This window comes from Alligator mississippiensis, chromosome 13, assembly GCF_030867095.1.
Source record: "Alligator mississippiensis isolate rAllMis1 chromosome 13, rAllMis1, whole genome shotgun sequence".
Taxonomy (NCBI): domain Eukaryota; kingdom Metazoa; phylum Chordata; order Crocodylia; family Alligatoridae; genus Alligator; species Alligator mississippiensis.
In genome coordinates, this window is record NC_081836.1 from 48,775,254 (window position 1) to 48,794,368 (window position 19,115).

General features: G+C 45.0%; 1 long non-coding RNA gene across 1 annotated transcript in view; it reads right to left on the reverse strand.

Annotated features, from left to right (window-relative positions):
• Nucleotides 1–885: 885 nt before the first annotated feature.
• LOC106740412 (uncharacterized) overlaps nt 886–19,115 on the reverse strand; it is a 33,026-nt gene continuing 14,796 nt past the window's right edge. Inside the window, exons 2-3 of the long non-coding RNA XR_001373937.3 lie at nt 18,556–18,743; nt 886–4,218 (exon numbers count right to left, since the gene is read on the reverse strand). This is a non-coding gene — a long non-coding RNA (uncharacterized LOC106740412). The remainder of the gene's footprint in view (nt 4,219–18,555; nt 18,744–19,115) is intronic.

Consider the following 19,115-nt stretch of genomic DNA (forward strand, 5'->3'; position numbering starts at 1 on the left):
ATGGTTGTATGCTTTAAACAGCAAATTTAATGTCTAAGATGGGAAAAGAAACATAAATTTAGATTTCATGGAAACTCATATTTGAAGAGTGAAATTTAAGTAAAGTTTTAAAAAATCACCTTGTGAGTTAAGAGCCTAAGTTTTGATTACACAAACGACTTACTCAACGTCTAAATGTCATTGACAATCGTTTGTTTTTTGAGAAAAATTATGAATAAAATTAAATGGCAAAGGTATTTTTCCGAATTTGAAAATGCCAAAATATTGGATATAAGAAATAACCTTTAATTCATAATTTATACAATCAACTTCTTAGTTTGCTTGAAAATTTTAAGAAAACAAACTGTAAAGATGTCCGGGATTTTAAAATATTTGCTCATCGCTCTTCTTCTAGTCCCCCATCTTATATTTAGTAAGTGATTGATATATAAGGTAACTGATGATTTGTGATGGGTATATTAATTTTATATCATGCAGAGGTGAATAAAAGCACTTTTGCAGAAAACTACAAAAATTCAATTCAATTTTCTAGGATTCAAAGAGGAATATTTTCTTCTTATATTTTTCCAAAGTGTCCTTGGAAATTGTTTGAATTTTTGCAGTTACCAAATTTGGAGGTTTTTTTTAATTTTGGAATTATGCCATTATGTGCAATAAAATAATGTTCAAAGTTGTTGGGTTGATCTCACTTTCTTTCTTCTCTTTGTTCCCCCACCCTTTCCCTTGTTTTTCCAATCTAACTTTTCAGTCCTTCAGTTTTGGAAAAGAGAGAGAGTTTGAAGAGAAAATAAAATGTTACTATGACACTCCTGCTTTGTAACGTTTTCAAAGTTAGAGATGTGGAGCGTTAGTGTGAAAGGAGAAGAAAAATAATATGCACAAAACTAGGAATTTAATTCACTTTATTGTAATCAGTGTTGGAATGAAGACGACGACAGAGAAGACTGTAATATAAAGTATTTGCTCACGGACAAAAAGAAAATAGCTGCTTTTTCTTTTCTAAGTGCTTACTTCACAACCAGTCAGTTTCTTTCCAAATATGCCAGGTACCATAAAAGAAATGTATCATTATGCTGGCTGAGACCTGTTCAGCTCTGACCATTGACAAGTTGTGACAACTGCACTAAACCTTCTAGGAGAGTGTAAATATAACTGGCTTTGCACCCTTGTGAGTATCATCTGTCAACGAAAAAGTGTTATCAAAACTGCAGTGAAGGCCAGTATGAAGTATGAAAACTTTCTGACATGCTTCTGGAATAAATTAGGGGAACAGTACATGTCTGTGAGACACAGAATTAATAAGCAAACTGTGCAATACAAAAAGCCAGGAAATCACCCAGGCTAGGTACAGACATTCACAAAGTCCAAGGTGGAATCCATCTAAGTTACACGATTTTCTGTGAGCAGTGTGGCGTAGATCGGTAGGGAACAGAACACATTCGCGTGGGGGGGGAGCAAATCTTAGATCAGATTTTTTTTATTTTTAAACACCAGTCTGTGTATGTCGGACTTCTGTTTGTTACAAACCGGTTTCTGATCGCTTACACCAGTCATAGTGTACCCAGCCCACCACCAATACATAGTTACTCTTGTCAATGAATATGCATATGGGACTGAATCCGTGCTAATAGGACTATAACGGGCCAAAAATCAAAACCCCAGCCTCGAGCAAATTTGGAAGTTACAAAATTGGGCTTCATCACACATCAAGAAAGTAAGTCAAAAGCTCAGAGATTTTTTGCCAGGTGAAATTATTAGGGAATGTTTCAACTTTATCAAAACATTTCCATTTCAATGCAAGGGTTAGGTTTTGCTCATTTTGCCGGTTCTAATTTGAAACAGAAAAGTCAAAATAAAATGTTTGGATTGACTTTCACTTGGATAAATTCAGTCTTTTAATCGTGTCTATGAAAATGTCAAAGAAATCAGTACTGTCCTGTCAAACATTTCTATTTCATTGAGCAAGTATACAGGGATGAGGCATTTTGTGTCAGAAATTTTCAATGAGCTTTAAATACGGGTAAGGCACTGTCAAGATGCTCAAGAGGACTAGATTCTGTTTTATCAATCTGAATGAGAGACATACATTTAACTATAATAAATATGGGACTAAATATGCAACACCTTTTAACTATTTTGATTTTCCCCCCTAGTTCATTGTATTTTTTTTAACTTTCTAGTTTCTCTTTAACTGGAGAAAAATGTGTCATGTTATATGGGATGATGCACCACACCATTTGCACCCCGCTTTTCAAAATCCTAGATCTGCCTGTATCTGTTCTGGCCATTTATAACGTGTCCCGTGCTTGACCTCTGAGGCTTCATCTTGGAAACAAAACTAGTAGTGAGGAGGGTTTTTAGGAGTAGACTCCCAGATTCCTCACATTTTCTTCTTTTCCTTCTTACATACAGTCAGTTCTGTCTTGATATAATTTCCTGCCTCACTGACTGTGAAATTCAGGGCCTAGCTACTCGCAAGCCCATCAATGCTTCTATTTCTCCACCCAAAACCTAACCAATAATCTGCTGAGTGGATTCTAAGATTGAAAATCAGATGAACTGAGAGTTGTATGATGAGGGAGTCTGGTGTCACACATAGAGATCAAGAATGCTAACTTATGACCAACTGTTAGTGAAAGACAAAAGCTTTTAGGCACCAGTTTTTGTTCCTGTTCAATAATGATTTCTGTCCTGCATCCTTTCCTGCCCCAGATATTACTTAAAAATTAAACATATTTTTTTCCTTTTAAAAATAAATAACACATCACATAGAGGCTTGTAATATAAAGAGACCATTCAGATATCTTGTGTGCATCTTTACTGGGCACGTCTACATGTGCAATTAGTTGCAACTAAATTTAATGTGCAGTAAGTGATTTTTGGAAGGTGTGTACACATTCAAGGATCTGGCACCAAATTTAGTGCCAGGTTCTTCCAGCCCTGTCATGCTCCCCTGTGGTCAATGAGGGAAGCTCCAGCCTCTAGCCCCAGCTGCCAGCACTTGGCAGCCATCTTTAAAACACATCCATTGCATTTTAACCAGAGCCTCGGCTGGACCCACACCCTCATCAAGTGCACCTTTGGCCACATCAAAGGCCACTGGAGGTCCCTCACGACACACCTCAAAGTGGCTGTGAAAAACCTCCCCCAGGTCATGGTAGCAGTCTGTGTGCTACACAACATTTGCAAGGCCCAGGGAAGGGTTGTTCAGGGAGGCCTGGGCAGAGGAGGCACACTGGTGTGTGAGACCTCTTGCCCTTCCCTCACCAACACACAGAGCTCCTTTCACCCTTCCCCTCTCAACCATTACAGCCTCCTCCACGCTCGCTCCCCAACAAACCAAGCCCCTCCACCACCTTCCCCAACCACCAACAATAAAAATCCCTCTCCCCAGTGTCAAAACTATTTACAAGACTCTCAGTCTCTGTGAGTCCCAGAGCAGGGGGCCATGGGGTGGGGGTGCATAGGGGACAGAGTCTAGGGGTAGTCGGCCAGCACTCCGGTCTCAGGCCATTCCTCTGTGGGTGTGGGGACTACGGCAACCACAGTGGGTGGCGGGCCTGTCCTGCCTCAATGGCAGATGGTGCTTCCCAAGTGCAGGGCCAACATCCCTTTGCAGTGCCATGCCTGACACCTCTGAGTCCTCAGGTGCATGGTGTCAGGGCAAGCAACAGGACCAAGCCCAGGTTGGGGACCAGGCCAGGGGCTTCTGAAGGCAGGAGGCACCAGAGAACCTACTCCCAGGCCCAGCCACGGGCCTTCTGCGGGGTGGCGGGTAGCTACCAGGAACCCTGTGGGGCCAGAAGCAGGGACCAGGAAGTGCGGGGCACGCACACAACCACCAGGCCCAATGTCCAGAGTTAAGCAGTCATTGTCCATGGCCTCTACTGCCCAGGCCTGGATGGCCATTTGCTGCCTGAGCAGCTCAATCCACTTCTACTCCAGGGCCTCCATCATGACCCAGTGCTCCCACTGTGCCCAGTCCCATGTGTCTTCCCCAGGCAGTCTCCTGGGTAATGGCCTCTTCCCGTTAGGCCTGTGCCCATGCCTCCTGCTCCTCCACCACTGCTACCAGCTGTTGCAGCATGAGGGTCTGATCCTGGGTCCACTGCTGGCAGAGCTGGCACATGCAGTGGCTCCCAGCACTGGGTGGTGGTGACCTGGAGCCCACATCCCTGCTGGGGCCTGTGGTGTCATTCCTGTGTCCAGATGTTGGCCCTGCAGAGGCAAGAGACAGAAGCCTTTTGTGAGAGTTTGCAAGAGTCAGAGATAAAACGTTCTGCACCAGGGGCTGTGCGCTGCCCTGTCTCAGCTCGGGGGTCGGCTGTGCACAGATGCCCAGGAACCAGGGTAAGTCTGGTCGGGCAGGCCTGCTGGGCTCAGGTGGCTGCCAGCTGAGCCTCCCAACCCCACTTGCTCCCCTGGGGCCAGTGGGCCTCTGGGTGCTGGCCACAGGCAGCTTGCCTCCCCCACCCCCTTCCCAAGGTGCAACAGGCCAGGCTCCTGGCAGTACCTGCTGCTGCATCTCCAGATCCTGCTACCTCCTCACTCCTCCTGCAGGCCAACCACTCTGCTCTGCTGCCACACAGCCCATGGTTCCTGGGCTCAGGGTGCACGGGGCTCCCAGGCAATTGGGGTGAGGGGCTGGCTGCACCCCACCCACCCCACTGAGGGCCACTCCAGGGAGACGCCCCTGGGCCAGCTCCCTCCCAGGCTGCCACTATGCCCCAAGCATGCCCCTGCTGTATGTGCCCCAGGCGGTGCACAATGAACTGTTTGTGCAGGCTGAGGGGTAACTAAGCCACTATGCCCTGCTGGTCCTGATCTTCCTGGTGCCCCAGGTGCACCTGCACTCCTGGTTTGGCATGTGCGCTGCCCTGTAACCTCTGCCACTGTCTCTAGGGCTACCTGTGGCAGCGCTACACGTTCCTGCCCCCATTGCTGAGGAGGACATTGCCACTGGCACTGAAGCCTTCCTCAAGAAGTGAGAGCCCGTATCCATCCAGCAGTGGGAACACAGACTGCTTAAAAAAGTTTTGAACTGTGTCCTGCCTCTCTGCATGCCCTGCCAGCCAGGGACCTGCTCTACCCTGGCTCAAACTGATGGCTTCCTGGGTGCATGTGTAGATGCTGTGCCCCGGAGCAGTTTCCTCCAGTTCAAACAGCACTGAAATTTATGGTGTCACATTAATTGCACGTGTAGATGCACTCCCTGTTTATGAGTGCAAAGAGAAAGGGCCAAAAACAAATTCTATCTCCCTGATACTCTGGATAGGTAAAATCCCAACAGCGTAGGGATTTCTATGGGACCAGGTTTTAGAACAAAATCCCAGTGCACATAGAGTCAGGGTAATAAGAGGACAGTAAAACTCTTATGCTGAAGAATAGTATCTTCAGGGGTTCCCTAAGAGATTCTGGACCAATCATTCAGAAATCTTCTTGGTGAACTCAAACATTCCCAAACATGGCAGACAATGGCTTGTTCTGAGTCAGTGATGTCACTGGATAGTCAGAGAAACATTTAAAATTTACTTCATGATACAAAAATTAGCAATTGTGCCTAGGCCTAAGCAGTAACTTTATTTGAGGCAACAATATTATTAGGATTTTTTTTTACATAACTTTAGCATACTTGTGCGTCAGCCTGTTTGATGCAGTATTCTTCATCTACTCCCAAGGAACGTTCTGAGGCTATGAGGTGTCGATAATCTCCATACTGAAACCACCTCCAAGGCCTCATTGCCGCAAACTGTGATAGCCCTATTTATTTTATACTGGATGATTGGATCAATAAGGTGCATTGTAAAAATTCTCCCTGAGCTGAGCACTTTTCTCCTATGGATAGTTATTTCCATTTTCCATACATCATCCTCATTTATTTCATCTGAAATCATAACACTAAAGCAAACATGCTCAGAGGTAATACATTTAAAAAGCACGTGGCACTTGGAGGCTACCATGTGATGCAAAAACTTTGGTCACTGTTTAGAATCAGAGCCTGGAAGGCGAGGAACGCAGGCACCAGAACAGAAAAGCAATTAAGCCCATGCTTAAGTTTAAGCACATGACTTGGTCTATGAACGCTAATAGAACCATGTAAGTGTTGTTCTGGATCAGGGTCAGCATCCCTAGCACCTTACATGAACCCTTCTGCAGTGTAGAAAGGGTTCATCTATAATTGCATCAAACTTTAATTAACAAAACCTAAATAATATAGCACTTAGAATGATCTGCCATCCTCAAGGCAACTATTATAAGCATACTAGAATTTCCTTCCACTGTTACTATGCCTGGAACATCCTGCCTTATCCGACCTACCCTGCCATGGCCCTCTATTTTAAGACTTCTCAACAGCTCCTTCTTACGTGTAGGTTCAAAACAATTCGTATAAACTCAGATGGAATCACTACTTAATGCAGTGACTTCTCACATGACTATTATCTCAATGTGTTCTCTCCATCTTAGCGCTTCTTTATCTTCCATGTATGTTATTTCCTCCCAAAATAATGCCATTTAGATTGTAGATAAGGGAAACTTTCTACTTGTGTTCTGAAGTTTCACAATATCTGTGGAACTATATAAAAATAACAGGGAGGTGGTATTCACGATGCCATGCTTAAAAACAACGGCTTATGTTTGGGACAGCTTGAACCTCTGCATGAGCTAAGGAACAATGCTGTTGATATATTGAAGTTATTACTCAACCTCTGAGCAAAAGAACAGCACTTACATATGATAACTGTGCCATTATCACAGACGCCGGTTGCATCTCAGCATTAGCTGCTGCAATCATAGCACCTGCAATTGTTCCTAAAACACACTCCATGTCAACGGGTTGACATAAATTGCAAGCTTCTCGCATCAGCTGTGGAATTAACATGTGCCCACTGTATATGCCCTTAAACATAGTTATGGAAGGTACAAAAATGGCACTTTGGGGAATGTGTCAGACAACTGACTATAGTGACATAGAAAAATCAGTGGCCTTTGGAGATTTTCAAGCAACGTAACTGGAATATATTAACCATGGGACTAAAAAAGCACCCCATTGTATATTGGTTGAGATTATACATACATGAGTAAACCCTTTGATTTGAATGGGAATACACAAGTCATGTCAGGAAAGTTTCAAGTTTGGGTTTCGACTCCAAACAGAACTTTCTCCTAATTAAAAGCTTGTCTAATAGAAACAGGGCAATATAATCACTGAATGGAAGGAAAATTTCCAGAAACAAATGGATATACACAACAGTGTGTCTCATATTACTTAGTGACTGCTGTTAAAAAGATCAACGTTCTTCAATAGTCGCTGCACAAAACTGGCATTTAGGAAAATACCAGTGTTTCCGATTACAATATAGGAAAGTCCTGTTGAGCTGTGCAAGAAATGTCGACGTTTAAAATGGCAACTTCTCTGCACTCTTTCCTCTGGCAAGATTGCCAGCAATGCCCTACAGAAGGAGCATATGCAATCACAGTGGTTCTTATAAGAAATTTCCTTCCGCAAATCTGCCATTAAAAATCCAAAGCAAATGTGATGTGAATGTAATGTGTGTAAGAGCAGAAGGAACCGGGGGTCAGTCTGCAGAGCTGTGATGTCTGTTCATTTGGACTGCAAATCCCCTAAGGGATGGGGGGCAAAAGAAAAGGAAGAGGAAGCTTGAGGCTGGAGTAAGAAGAAGAGACAGCAGTGAGCGGGTGAAACATGGTCAGCCCTACACAGAGGAGTGGGCAGTGGAGCGGGAGGCTCACTGGCTCAGTCAGCCAGGGCTGTGGGCTGACGGAGCTGGGCTCAGACTTGGGGGCAGCAACAGGCTGCTGTTTAAGCGCTCTCAGGACTAAAGGCTTTTTTGGGGACACCTCTGGAGGCATGCTGGGGGCAACTAAGGTTCCAAGTGTATGTTACCACCATGTTAATGTTTCTTACCTTTTACCTGTTCCCTCCCTTTGGCCTGTTGGCTTGTAACCCTAACCCCTATGATTTGCTATATAAAAGTGGGAACTCCCCCTTGCTTCAGGTGCCAGTTTCTGGGGCTGCAGGGTTGGGGCACAAGTTTATTTTCACTACATATAAATGATGCAAAGCCCAGCGATGATTAACTTAGCTATTGGCTGATTGTAACTACTTAAAGACCATAATTGTAGCATCTAGAGGTGCCTATACACATGGCAAGTAACATGCTAATCAAAACGCATCAGAGCAGACTCAATTAATCAGGTAGCCTCTCTGTGTTCTAATTAGAGCACTCCAGCATGTGTATAAGCCCCTGTGAGTTTTAAAATGGTCACTGGGGCACTTTATCTCAACCTCATCAAAGGAGATTTATATAAAGTTCCCCATGGCTATTTTTAAACCTGCAGGGGCTTAATACACACAACAGTGAGGTCTTTTAATTAGAGTGGCTTTCTGGGAACCACTCTAATTAAAACACCGCCACCCCCGAGTACGTGTATAAGCAGTCTAGGTTCTTAGCACTATGCCCCAGTCAATAGGCACAAAACACAGACAAAGAAGAAAGTTGTGGATGCGGACCTAATAGTATTTTGTTATCAATAGCAATTAGCAAGGATGACCGATGTAGTATGGTTGTATATAGGAATAGTTTGCCAATATTGTCTAAATAAAATTCAATAATAACTCAACGGCTGGATCCCAGAAGTAAAGAAAATGTTTCAAATCTTAGTGTTTACACAATGGCAGGTTTAACTGACAAAAGACTTTAGGAAGTGGCCCTACAAGCTTGCAAATTTATGAAGAACATAGTCTTTTATGAGTCATTATTTTTAGGGTACCATTTTCATTTAAACTATTTAAACACCAGGAAGTTGGCTTTTCTGGCTCCAGAACCTACACGTGTATAGACAAGATGGGAACTCAATAGTATACATCCAATTGTGAATGGTTTCACTTCAAATATCCTACTTGAGCAAATCCAAATACGCCCTGGTGAGCAACACCTTTTTTTCTTTTTAATGAATTTAAAAATTCAAATATCTATTAAGAGAAACCATCTTTCAGCATTTACCTAGATATTTCAGATCCACTATTACAATTTTACCATCATAATTTGTACCAAACCATAGAAAAAAAATCTCTTTTTGTTAAGGAGCCGGAATGAATGGGATAAACTGTTGTGAATTTTTCTTCATGATTTATTTTTGTACCATGTTTATTCTGAACAGGATTGTGCCTGTGATGTAATACACAGCTTTCCTGCAATGCCTCTGTTATTTTAAAAGCAAGTAGAAGGAAAGAGAACAGACAGGAAAAGGGTTAGACTGCTGTAGCCTTGGTTTTGCAATGCGTGGTAATTACATTGAAGAATGTATGACTCACTTTGGTAGAATACTGCATGTTACTAAAGTGGAGGTTTGGCAGGATACTGGACAACTGCTGAAAGATATAATATTGGTTTCCCCAGTGTGACCCATCACTTTGCCCTCTTGGTGTTTCAAAGGTCTTTTTTTAGCAGGGTCCCCCAAGAAACCTTTTTTTTTTTTTTTTTTTTAATTCAGAGCAAGCAATTTAATCCAAATCCTACTACATCAAAATTACAGGATGCAGATCAACTAGCTGTTTCAAAACAGTATGTTGGTTTGCTTGCAAAACTGTTTCCTAACAATTGCATCTGAATCTGCATCCAACCTTCCTGAATGGAACCAAGGTTGCGTTAAAACTACTGAACACTAAACCAGTTCTGTGACGTGGAGCATCACATTTGGATTATGTAATACAGGCCAGAGAAAACGCTTTCACTGCAACAGCTTAGAAAACCATTTCATTATCCGACTATTGAGATGAGGCCAAACATGCTGGAATATGTACAAATTAGAATAACACTAATTAGCCCCTTATGGCCAAATCCTTCTCTCAGTCATACGGCTGTAAACCTTGAGTTATGTAACACAGGGGTGGCTACCCTACGGCATTCCTGCCAGAAGCAATCAGCAGATCAGGGATGAAGCAGGGAGAACAACAGCAGATATGGCAGAGAGCAGAGCAACAGATCAGGCAGGGAGCACAGGGCAGAAAGCAGAAAGCAGAGCAACAGATCAGGCCAAAGGGGATGGGAGTGGCTCCTTGGGAGGGTGTAGGGCTTATCTTGTGGCATGCTTGCCAAAAAGGTTGGCCCCCACTAACATAGCACATTGGAATTACTCTGGATTTACTCCAATGTAAATGAAAACAGAATCTGAACTTGATTGCATTGTAGAATAATTTGTTTTGGGGTAATTTGTGAGAGGAAAGAGTTCATAGTAGTGATTAGAGACAGGGACCAGTATCAGGAATTTGAATTTGCCAGTTTTAAATGTGTGATGCTGACTGAACGTCTGTACATCTCACTTTATATCTGGAAAATAGATTTTAAACTAATTAATTTTCCGAGAGAGATACCATGAGCATGATTAATTTGTATTACACACTTCCAAATCCTCAGATTTGGAAAAAAAACCCAAACCTGCACTGGGTGAATGACTCTGGGTGGATTTCAATGAGGTCAGGAGACTAGTTGGGGAGGCACTGAGGTCCCAGAGGGGAGGGGAGTTGGGAGTCCAAGAAGAGTGGTTGTTTCTTAAGGAGACGATCCTCCAAGCCCAAAGTGTGACAATCCCCACACGGATCAAAGGGGGCAAGAGTGCTCAAAAGCCCCCATGGCTCACCAAAAGCATCCACGAATGCCTCAAAGCCAAAAAGGATGCATACACCCAATAGAAGGGAGGGGCCATCACCAAGGAGGATTATACCTCCTTGGCTCGAGATTGTAGGGGGGCTATTAGGAAGTCTAAGGCAGAGATGGAGCTGGGACTAGTGACCCAGATCAAAGGTAACAAGAAGTCCTTTTTTAAATACATAGTGGGTAAAAAGAAGATGCCAAATAATGTGGGGCCTCTGCAGGACATGCCTGGTAATCTGGTGGTAGCACCAGATGACAAAGATAATCTTTTTAACAGATTCTCTACTTCCATTTTTCTGAGCAGGGACAGGGACATCCCCCCCACTGGGATTCCGGACGGACCCAGGGGAGGCGCACCCAGGCCTAGGGTCAGTAAAGACCTAGTCAGGGAACTTCTGGAGGAACTAGATGTGTTCAAATCAGCAGGTCCTGATGATCTCCACCCCAGAGTGCTTAGGGAACTGACAGAGGTCATTGCAGGACCCCTGGCACAGCTTTATGAGCACTTGTGGTGCTCTGGTGAGGTGCCTGATGACTGAAAAAGGGCCAATGTGGTCCCCATTTTCAAAAAAGGGAGGAAAGAGGACCCAGGAAACTATAGGCCCATTAGTCTTACCTCAGTCCTGAGGAAGCTCTTTGAGAAAATTATCCAGGAGCACATCTGTGAGGGGCCAGCAGGGGAGTTTATGCATAGGGGCAATCAACATGGGTTCATTAGAGGCAGGTCCTGTCAGACCAACCTGGTGGCCTTCTATGACCAGGTCACAAAAGCCTTGGATGCAGGTGTCATGGTGGACGTAGTCTTCCTGGACTTTAGGAAGGGCTTCGACACTGTCTCTCACCCCATCCTCATTAAAAAATTAGGCGTCTGTGGTGTCAACACCTACACAGTCAAATGGGTCACAAATTGGCTGGAGGGCCGCACCCAGAGAGTGGTGGTGGACGGGTCATTTTTGACCTGGAGAGATGTGGGCAGTGGGGTTCCCCAGGGCTCATTCCTTGGGCTGCATTGTTCAATATCTTCATCAGCAACTTGGACAAGGGGGTGAAAAGCACCTTGTTCAAGTTCACAGATGAGACAGAGATGCAGGGAGAAGTGAGCATGCTAGAAGAGAAGGACAGGTTACAACTAGATCTGGACAGGTTACAAGGGTGGGCGGATGAGAATAGGATGGGTTTCAATACGGACAAGTGCAAGGGTTGCACCTGGGGAGGAAGAATGAGCAGCATACCTACAGGCTGGGGAACTCCCTTCTCGTCAGCACATAGGCAGAGAAGGATCTTGGAACCACTATTGGGCCACAAATGGGGGGACGCGGTCAAGAAGGCTAACCGCACTTTGTCATGCATCCATAGATGCATCACGAGCAGGTCCAAGGAGATGATCCTCCCCCTCTATGTGACATTGGTCAGGCTGCAGTTGGAGTACTGCGTCCAGTTCTGGGCGCCACACTTCAGGAGGGATGTGAACAACATGGAGAGGGTCCAGAGGAGGGTCACCTAGGGGGCAGCAGGGCAGGCCCTACGAGGAGAGGCTACAGGACTGAACCTGTTCAGCCTCCATAAAAGAAGGCTGAGAGGGGATCTGGTGACCGTCTACAAACTGGCCAAGGGGGACCAGCGGGCTATGGGAGAGTCCCTGTTCCCTCGAGCACTACTGGGAGTAACAAGGAACAATGGCCATACTTTGATTGACAGTAGATTCAGGCTAGATATCAGGAGGCTCTACTTCACAGTCAGGGTAGCTAGGAGCTGGAACCAACTTACAAGGGAAGTTGTGCTTGCCCCTACTCTGGGGGTCTTCAAAAGGAGGCTAGACAGCCACCTAGTTGGGGTCATTTGACCCCAGCATCCTTTCCTGCCATGGCAGGGAGTCAGATTACATGATCTGCTTAGGTCCCTTCTGACCCTACCAACTATGAAACTATGAAACTCTAAAAAGGATTTTTACAGATTATGGCAATAAGGGGCTGAACAGGGAAACCATGTTTACACAGTTACCAGAATGACTGTTTGTGAAACTTTCCATTCAGTTCAAGGATCCATTAGATAAGCCTAATGAATGTCCAGCAGGAGCTGAGATTGCTTTTAATTTTAAAATACCTTACCATACTAAGCAACCATTACTTTGTGTGTTGTTTGTTTTGTTTAAAAGCTAGCGTCATGCTTGCCATCCCTTTAGGTCAGAGGCGGGCAATTATTTTGGGTGGAGGGCCACTTACTGAGTTTCGGCAAGCTGTCAAGGGCTACAAGGGTAGCTCCGCCCCTTGACAGGTGCCCCACCCCCTGGTCAGTATCTTGGGACTGGAAGTCCCACCCATAGCCCCTGACTTTTTCCACTGGAAGTCCCTCTCCTTACCCCCCCCCCCCCCAGAAGTACCCCTTTCAGCATGAGTTTGGCATCTCAAAACGAAAGAAATCAAACATTTACTACAACATTCATTAATTTGATTTCAAAAAATATTTTTGTCCTGATTTACATGTGTTTGTGTAGTATATATGGAGGTGATTGCAGAATAGCTTAAAATGAAGTCTTAGTCTTGTATATTGTAGGGCAGTGTGGGTGGGTGGGTATAGGTTTGTGGGTGTGTGGCTATGTGGCATGTAGGGGAGAGTGTGGGTATGTGTATATGTGGGGTGAAGGAGCATGTGGGTGTGTGTGTGGCTATGTGGGGTGTGGGTGGGTATGGGGTTTGTGGGGGACTGGGAGTGTTTGGGTGGAGAGTGGCTGGGGAGGGCTGTGGCATGTGTGAAGAGGAAGGATTTGCCCACAGCTGCCCTGCAGCAGGCAGTGCCCCCGCACAGCACTCCTCCAAGCCCAGGCTCTGCACTTCTGCTGCTTCTCGTCCCGGAGCACCAGTGCGGCCCCATACTGCCACTTGCTGCCACTTCCCCACATCTGCTACCACTGCCCTTCTATAGCTTCCCTGTCCCCCCCACCCCGCAGCTCACTGCTCTGACACTATGTCCCAGCTGTATGGCCGAGACTGCAGGCAATGTTCCTTCTAAGATGTAGCAGTCCATGAGCACGCCACTTCAGTCTGTGAGCACGCCGCTTCGATCCATGAGCGTGCCGCTTTGGTCCTACCTCCCCCTTTCGGCACTCGCTGTTTCAGTCTGCCCCGCATCACCCAAAGCACCTTGTCTGCCTATGCCTTTGGACACAGTTGTAACTAGCACCCCCAAAATCAAGATTACACAGCTTAGGATTCTTCTAAGAAAAACAACACCATTTGCAACTTCTTTTTTTGTTTAATACTTTTAAATTCAAATGCCCCAGCCCCCACCTCTGGGAGTGAGGAGGCACATGGCATTGGGGCTGGGGAGCAGAGCATTTTCCAAGCACCGGCAGAGCCCATGCCAGCTCCCAGACCCAGTCCCTGCATTGCCTCCAGGAGCGGAGCAGTTTCCTGACCCCAGCCCCTGCCTTGCCTCCAGGAGCGAGGAGGAATGTGGCATCAGAGCTCGGCAATGGAGCAGTTTCCCAGTGCCAGCAGAGCCTGCACCAGCCCCCAGCCCCACCTCACCATGCCTCTGGGAGTGAGGAGACACATGGCATCGGGGCTGGGAAAGAGATACATGGTCTCAGGGAGGAGCCGCTGCCTGAGCTTACCTCTGGTAAGTGCCCCATGCTAGCCCTGGTGCTTCCACCATTGGTCTCTTCTAGTGTTACTTTTATGCTGCGCCTCTCCAGGCGGGTGTGCAGCATTAATAAGTTTGTGCGTGGCATGATTTTAAAGTCTGTGCAGCTGCGCACGCGCACAGCTTGGAGGGAACCTTGACCACAGGATGCAGCAGGAGCCAGACTGGGGTGCACAAGGTGACGATCTGATTCAAACTGCTATTTTGATGCAAAAGTCACGTTGCATTGGAAGGATATGCCTCTTTAGTTTCATTTTATTTCTCTGGATTTATAAACACGAAGAACAAAACTGAGAAGCATGCAGATCACTAGTGATTGTCATGTATAGTCCTACTGACTCTATAGGTTTGAGTAAGGGATTTTTAATCTAGCTCAAAAAAGCATACGTGTTCTCAGTGCCCATGGCATACCAGTAACTTTAAAATATACAGATCAAGAAAAAACACCAGCATAAATGAACTGAAGAGACACCTGACATTATGAACCTTAGTGAGCAGGCCAAGCAAATTAAAAGCTAAAATTACTTTTCCAACACAAGTCTTGGCAGTCTCCCTAGTTTTTAGCCATCTGTTGCAGGAGAAGATATGCTTATCAGCGTGTACTGAAGGTCAGGAGATTCAGGCTATTTAAGACTAAAGTGAGAAGCTAATCCCAAAGCTGCAGTGGCCTCCACAGGGAATGGCTTTCCAGCAGCCTATCTTCATGCTCATGATACAAAGTGAACAGAAATCTTTTCTGTAATGTCAATGGACTTCGGATCAGGTTCTATATATAAACAGAGCTCCAGCATAACTACTTCTACTAACCTCAAATGTGTTGGTACAGTATAGAGAAAGATTTTATGGTCTTGCTTTGTTATGATTTCTTCTACTAGCTTCCCCTTGAGTGCTACAGAAGTTTATGGCCATTTTACAGATGGGTAAACTGATCTATTGAGAAAGTCATGCTCATATAGGGATGCCAGACCCCGAATGGACTCCAGGAAAGAGATTCCTTCCCCACTGTTGCACACACTTTCCTACATTTTATTACTGCTATACTGTGATCACAGACCAACCAGGCCTACAGCATATGCCTACTCTCTTGCAATACCTGCCGTCTGATTTATCCGCAATGTCACTGAGTGCTTTAACTTTCATAGGAGATTATTGTTGTAGAAATATGGCTTGCATATGTTCAAGCTGGAAAGCTGTTTTTCTTCACATCAGGGGCTCTTGCTTTTTTGAGTGTGTGAATCAAGAAGACTAAGTACAGTTCAGGTTCCAAATATCCTGAAAATGTGCCTATTTGGCCTGCAGGGCAAAATCTCTAACTGCTGATTCTGAAGTCAATGGACTTACACCACTGATGCACTGGGCTCACAGCAGGCAACATCCCTGTGCACATTTGAGTCTGAAGCAGAGCAAAAGGAGAAAATCCTTTTCCAGATAGTTCTATGAAGCAGTTTCTGCGGCAATCGGCCCTGCTGTACCCACTGCCCTTCCAAGCTCACCCGTCCTCTCGCTCTCTCCCCTCTCACTCTCTCATTCATCCATTTGGGGTTGGTTTTTGTTGTCGTTGTTGCTGTTGTTCTTTGCCCCTTCCAGATATTAGGCATCAGTAAATGTAGGATTAAGTTACTTTATGCAGTGCCTACCCCCTGGTGCTGGCAGGGGTGTGCTCACAAGCCTAGCAAGCTTCTTGCTGCTGCAATGAATGCGTGGAGGAGAAAGTGCTGCTGCATAGGAACATGATCTCAATAAATTTCATAGAGGAAAGAGCATGCAAACTGTCAGTGCTTTCCCCTCAGGGGCAGCCATTGCATACAGTGCTTTTAACCCTCAAAGTCGTTTTATAGCCATGTTGATGTCTCATCTCCATTACCCCTAAAGGGTCCTTTTATTCTTAAAAAAAAAGTTCAGAGAGAGAGGGATTCTGGATCTGATGCAGGGATTCTGGATCCAGTGCTGGGATCAGCTGGCCAGTCAAATCCCATTTCCAGTCAATTCCCATTTTGCCACAGGTTTCTGATACAAAAAGCAGGTGCAAAATAGTGTGATTAAGCGCTCTGACATTTGTGCTGACTCCATACCACGTTCACCCTGGAGTGCACTCATGCATCTGTTAGACGCCTGTGGCACATACTTTCCTAAACCGATGCTGAAGCCTTTCTGTGAACTGAGTTTCAGTGGGAACTGCGCATTTGGAGCTGGAACACTAATTGCAATGTCAGTCTCCAAGTAGCAGGGCTGGGCTGTAGGCACATGCTGAGATGAAGGAAGTGGGGAGAAGGTAGATATTTTCTGTTCTTTGGCCCAAAGAATCACTCTGTGGAGACCTTTGGCTGTTGTAGTGACTGTATGCTTTAGTCAGCTCTGTCCATAAGAAGACAGAGCGATCCGGGCCCTGACAGAGCTTATCCTGCTAGCTGTACTTCGCCCTTTTCTGGGCCTTCTCTGCACCCCATCCCCACCCACACCTAATATACTATTGCTAGACAGAATTCCCTGATTTTATTATCAAAAGCCTAACTATCAGGGTCTGCACCTTTGGTAGCAGTGGCAGGAGGATGGCGGCAGGGGCCAAGCTGGCTGCAGCAGTGCTGCCATTCATATGCCCCATTCAAGAGGGCTCCTGGGGCCGGTTTTCTGGTTGCCCACCCCTCATTATATTACTGCTCACCATGACCGCAACACATACCTGAGCACTGTTCTGTCTGAGTCCATAGTAGTAGAGAGATGGATAAAGAATATAAAACATCTCATTTGTACCAAGTTTTCCAGATGGCACTTTAGCAGCATGCAGAACAAGAGGTAGGAGGTAGCTTCTATCAGTATTGCATCTTTCATTATTTCCTTCTCCTTTGGGGCTAGGGACAGACATTCAAAAAGCCTGAGCCTGAATTGATTCAACCTTTGCAGGTTAGTCTCACCTGGCTAGGCTGAACTGGTTTGTAAGCATACAGACATTCCCTCTGGATTAAGCAAATGCAGGCACATGTCAGAAGCCAGGGGGCAATAGAGCAACCCTCCCTTCCCTTTCATAGTGCTGAGCTGAAGTGGGGCATGGCCAGGCCCTGGCAGGATGCTCTGATTAGGGAGGGGTTCCCCTCCCTCTTGCTGCTCCTGACCAGGGAAGGAGCCAGCAGGGAGTTACACAACATGTAATTACACAGCAGGGAGTCACACAGGAAATAACACAGCATTTAACACCCCATCAACAAAACAAATGCCTCTCTTATTAGTTCAAGCTCTTCTTAAACAGCTTTTTCCAAGGAAGGAAAGGAGGGATGTTACCAACCTGTCAGTTAGCTCCAAAAATCCCTAAGCAGACACTGTCCTGTCTGCCTTACACAGACACCTCTCGGTGTTAGCTAGCATACCGTATGCTGGCTACGGCCGTGCAGAGGGAGAGGGGAGGGGGAATCCCTGCTTGAGCAGGCAGTGGGGGGGGGGGGGGGAAGGGCAGGGAGAAGCCAAGCAGGGGGCACAGCCAGCCCTGCTCTGCAGCAGACAGCTCCACCCAGGGCTGCAAAGCATCTGGGATGCTGGGGGACTCTGGTTTAAGTTAAGCCAGGAAGGGAGCTGGGACAGACATTGCATAAACCGATTTAAGCCAAATCAGTTAAGTTGAATACTACATTCAACCAAGTTTATCTCAAACCAGTTTCGGCCATTTTCAAACTGGTTTATGTGCAGTGAACATCTGTTCTGTTACAGATTTAAACTAGTTTCTGATCATTTAAACCAGTTTGTGTGTAATGTCTGTCCCTAGCCTAGGGGATCACAAGGCATGTGAGAAAACAGAAGTGAAATTGAATTGAAATTGAATTGAAAGTGTTTTTATTGGATTATATGCTCAATTGGATTATATGTATACAAATCACACTCAAAGCTGTTGTCTCTTATTCTTTGTTATTCCCCTCTTTCATTATTTTCTCCTGTTCTTTATTTTCAGTACTTCTTTAGAAGCACTTTTCTTTACTTCATATATTTGGTCTTTGTTTGTCTCTCTTTCCTTTTGTTCTTTCTCTGAAACTTGTCTATTTAATATTTCTTTCCCACTGCTTTTTGATGTTTGTTCCTTTGTTTTAATTTACCCATCCTGATTTGCTACTTTTTGGCTTCCACGTGTAGTTTTTTAATTGATTATTGACTTTATTATTTGTAGCACAGTAGCTACCAGGACTATCTTGCATTAGGAACAAAGCAGATTTAAAACAAAAATGTATATTTCCACTGCATTTTTTTATACTACCTGGTTTATTTACTAGCCTGTTTCCCTTCGCTAGTTGAGATGCATCCTGGTGGACTCAAATCCACTAGTGGATCCGTATTACAGGAAGTTCACAGAAGCTCTCAAAATCTTTGCTTTCATCAGGGCTTCATCAGGTTAGATGATCTGAACAGTTGTGCAAAGTATGAAGCATCTTCAAATCTCAAAGTCTGTAACAAATGAGGATTTCTATTACTCCTACACTTATGCTCACCGTGTTGCAATATCAAGCTGTAAAGGCAAAAATGGTATTAATAGTTTTGGGTGAAGGATTCAGCAAGCTAGATCAGGCCTTCATTGGCTTCTGCAGACTTGACTATTCAGTACAAATGTCAAATTTACAGGAGCCATTTTTTCCTGCATCAAGATGCAGCATGTGTTGATGCACAGAGAGGAAACTTCTGTAAATAAATGACCCTTCATAGAGCAGCCTGTAGCTGGTCTAATGGATCACTGGTAGGCCTTGAATTTTCTTAGCCATGGGTTTCACCCCTGCTTAAGAATTCATGGCTGATAGAAGGACCAAACTAGAAAAAAACAAA